This window comes from Rhinopithecus bieti, unplaced genomic scaffold, assembly GCF_001698545.2.
Source record: "Rhinopithecus bieti isolate Rb0 unplaced genomic scaffold, ASM169854v2 scaffold_30918, whole genome shotgun sequence".
NCBI lineage: Eukaryota > Metazoa > Chordata > Mammalia > Primates > Cercopithecidae > Rhinopithecus > Rhinopithecus bieti.
The window spans coordinates 784461-788865 of NW_016813589.1; the positions used below are offsets into that span (position 1 = coordinate 784461).

Genomic DNA, 4405 nt, shown 5'->3' on the forward strand with positions numbered 1-4405 from the left:
GAGCCACCGCGCCTGGCCTCATGATTCACTTTTTAAGGAAAGAAAAATTTAATTGTTAGTATTACAAATTAAGTATCTTCCACCGTTCTAATAATCAAATCCTAATCACAAAATGGCTCTGAAAATTATAAATTTTCTCATGTATACTTTGCTGATAAAATAATAAGAGAAAATAAAATAAGATTCATTTTTAAACTAGAGGCTTTAATTTATTATTATTGGTATATATTTTTCCCCATCCTCCTCGATTCCCTTGCAAAGTTCCAAACTTCCTTTAAGGTTATCCCAAATGCCACTCCCCCTAAGAGGTCTATTTTTGGGTTTTGTTTGTTTGTTTTCTTTTATGTTATTTTTCGTGATCTCTTCCCCTCTAAAGCATATTGCATGCTTACCTCGTGTTATATTCTGCCTTTAATTACTAGATACTCTAGGGCAGGGATTGTGCCTTCCTCATTCTTGTGTCACCGATGGCACAAAACACAGACTTTAAGTTCAGTGAGCCCTAAGTAAACATTTGCTGAATTAAAATGCTAAAGACTCATGATTTTCCCTTCCTGTATAAAATAATTTGTGTTTGCTGTTGATCCAAACCTCTCTCCACATTTATGTAGAGCCGCAAATTCTTCAAGAAGAAAAGTCAGCCTGTGGCATGACTCAGTAATGCTGGGTCAGTGTGTCCACCCTGCTCTGGTAGCTTCCAGAGAGTTAAAGAAAGTTTGTCCCAGCCACACCAGGTGGCAGTGTGAACCGTGTCTGCATGGCCACCAAAGCTGGAGTATGAGCAAAGCAATGCAGACATTCTACCAAAAAAGACATTTAAAAGCAGTTTAACACAAAAGGGATAAATAAAGTCAGTTTTCTATATTTTAGTGAGAGATTCAAAGACCCACATGATTTATACAACTGCTGTTGACACAGAAAAGTGAAGAAAATAAGTTTTATTATTTGCACTGTCGACAGGTACAGAAAGAAATAAGTATGCATCCTGGCAGACAAGAGTAAATCTTGGCATTTATATAAAGGAATGGAAGTGATCATATTGAAAGTTAATATTATTATGCTATTTTGTAAATATGAGAATAGCTGTAAAAGGCACAATTATTCCTTGAAACTCAAGTGGTCAGAGTATTTCACTTATTAAAAGATCAAGAGATTAATCTGATTTTAAGATATAACTGATTTTGGCATTATGGTTGAATTTTGGTACAGGTAAATGATTTGTGCAAAATGCTTTTCATGTATATGAGTACCTTTATTGTCTTAAAGTTGGGATTCCAGGTTAAGTCCTACTGAATTTGGGATATGGAGAAATAAGAAACAATTGCATTATTCTGGTATCAGTAACATATTCCTCCATGAAGTAGCACACTCTGCAGTACTTGATAGGTGTCAGCACTTCCACCTTTCAGTTGATCTTCTGAGTATTTTTTGCAACTATAACATAGAGGAAGCACTAACAGAGAGAAATCTCTCCTTTAGGGCTTATTGTGGACACTTGTTATTGTGGTCATTCCTGATTGCCCAGCACCCCTTGAATGCTCTTTTAATGCTTGGAAAATTTCCTGTCATAGGAGTTCCACTTCTCCAGGTTGCAGCAGGAAACTCTCTTTCCCAGCTTCCCTTGGAATCATAGGTGTGTGTCCTGGATTCTACCAATCAGATGCACTTGTGTGTGGCTTTCATTAAGAAGTGAGCAAGCAATGGGAGAAAGGAGACATGTAGGATTTGTCCTTCGGCAAGGTTGGCAACAAAGATGTTGGGGCTCTTTAGGATCATCAGTGCCAGGGTTTCTGGCATCTGATCCTGAGAATCCCCATGTGAACTGAGCAGCATTTGTGCAAGTCATGGTACAGATGCTGACCATGCAGCAGGGGTGTTTTGGTTGTAGTGGCTCCTGCAGAGTAATTGGACATTGTTCCTGACTCCCCAGCATCCATGCCTTGTCCTCAAGCCCTCTCAGAGCGTCTGTGAGCTACCTACCAGCCTTTAATTCCTTTTTCATTTAAGCTACTTAAAACCCTGACTGAAACAGGAAGAAGAGCATATACTCTTTTTTTCTAGACAAAGCTTTTGGGATAACTTGTAAGATTTTGTTGTGTTATAAACATAGGGACATTTTCATATGAAATTCCTGGCCTCAAGAAAGGAAGAAAGAATGAATACAATATAATGGCTATAATCTGGAATTGATTAAAGATCCAGCAAATGAGGTAAAGCAATCTCAACTGAGTAAAGGTAAAGTCATTTCAATATTTATAAGTAGATGCTTTCTTTATAAAAGGGAGAAATAATTTTAACGTTTAAAACTAGAGCAATACTAAGAAACACCTAAATTTGATATCAAAGAATAATTTAGCAAAGCAACACTTTAAAAACAAGCAGAGTAGAAGACTATTGTTTTTGTCTAGCTGGTACGCTATTTCCCTTCTATTTATGGAATCCTTCTTTATTATGGGGAACCCTTAGCATGGGACTAACAACAGGCTATTCCACTCTGTTTCCCCATTGCCCCAGGAAGGCAGGTGACCCAGCCCTGGCCATTCAGAATACTCTCCTTCCTGTCCTGCGTTCACATATGGGCACATCATCCAAGCAGGGCACATTAGTCTTTCCTGGGATTTGATATGTGGAATCTGGGAGATTCTCTAGTCCACTGGGATTGCGAGCTCTAAGGACAATGTAACTATTCTCCCTAGCCATTTGGAAGAAGTTGCTTATTGTAGGAGGAAAGAGGCAACAAACAAAAGAATGGGCATAGAGGAGAGATGGAGGGCTTGAGACCCTTAATAACATTTTTTGAGCCTCTAGTCCAGCTGTGCCTGGGCAATTTCAATTAAGCTTATTTGATTGGGTTTCTGACACTTGGCAATCAAGAGTCCTGGTTATATGATGAAATCTGTTATTCTCTATTTCTTTTTAATTTCTTTTTTATCTTTTCTTTTCTTTTTTTGTAGAGATGGGCTCTCACTATGTTGACCAGGATGGTTTTGAACTCCTGGCCTCAAGCCATTCTCCCACCTTGACCTCCCGAAGTGCTGAGATCACAGGTGTGAGTCACTGCACCTGGACTTATTCTCTATTTTTTTATTTGCTCTTTTCTTACCATTATGCATAGTGGGAACAAAACTAAAGAGAAAAAAATGCTTCTAGCAGTTTTTTTTTTCTGATTATAAAAGTAATAAATGCCTTTTATAGAGAAATTGAAAGACATTAAAAAGTGCATGGGCATAAGCACACAGAGAAAAGCTAAACAAGTCAACCCGTAAGCCCGCCGCCCAGAGAAAAAGCACTTTCATTTATGTCATCCCACATATCTATGTATATAAGCCACTGGGAGCATACTGTACTTTTGTAATCTGTTCTTTTCATTTACTAATACATTGTGAACATTTTCTTGCATCATTACCTTTTTTCTCCTGCAAAATTAAATTGCTAAACCATTCTGGAGAGCCATGGTAAAAACTGTCACTTAACAAGCCCCAGGATAGTGAGTGTGGGGTAGACAAGTTTTCCAGCAGACTTATTAAATCTGTCTCCCACCACCCATCAGTCTTGTCCTAACAACTCCCACTCATTAAACACATTTTAGGGCTTCAGAGAGTAGAGCGGACTTGTTGTTAAGCCTCCCACTGACCTGACTACAGGGCATCAAACAGACATGATGGCCTCCTGTGGTAGAATAATGATGGAATGGGGTTTGGGGAGAGAGAGGAGCGTGTGGAAAGACAGTTCATGTGCTAGTGGGCCTACTAGTGGGGCTTCTGTGTTGCCTTATGAGAAGACAATAAGCCTTCCACGTAATGTTCCAGTACTAGCTCAGAAGCCGTAGAGGCTGCACTGACTAAGGTGGATTTGATTGCATTTCCTACTTAGGACCTAGATGTAAGGCTAGATGCCCCATTCATTGGTGTCAGTAAGTACCAGAGAAGCTATCAAAAATAAATTTAAGGAATATAAATGTATGTGTATGTGCATGCATAGTGTGTGTGTGTATGTGTATGTTTATACAGTCATGTGTCACTTAATGATTGGGATGCATCCTGTGAAATGTGTCATTAGGTGATTTTGTTGTTGTGTGAACATCATAGAGTGTATTAGATAATACTAGACTATACTACTATAGTCTACACACCTAGGGTATATGGTAAACCATTGCTCCTAGACCACAAACCTGTACAGCACATGACTGTGCATGACTGTGCTGAATACTGCAAGCAAGTGTAACATAATGGTAGCACCGATAATGGTAACAACATATCTGAAACACAGACAACCCCAGGTACAAGTAAAAATATGGTATTATAATCTTATTACAGGACCCGCCATGCATCCTATGCTGTCCATCATTGCCAAAATGGTGTTAATACAAGTGCATGGCTATATATGTATGTATGTGTGTGTATAT

The 4405-nt window shown here is 38.8% G+C and overlaps 1 long non-coding RNA gene across 1 annotated transcript in view; it reads left to right on the forward strand.

Annotated features, from left to right (window-relative positions):
• Positions 1-2204, forward strand: part of LOC108513085 (uncharacterized) — a 20804-nt gene extending 18600 nt beyond the window's left edge. Inside the window, exon 3 of the long non-coding RNA XR_001880787.1 lies at positions 2111-2204. This is a non-coding gene — a long non-coding RNA (uncharacterized LOC108513085). The remainder of the gene's footprint in view (positions 1-2110) is intronic.
• Positions 2205-4405: the final 2201 nt, after the last annotated feature.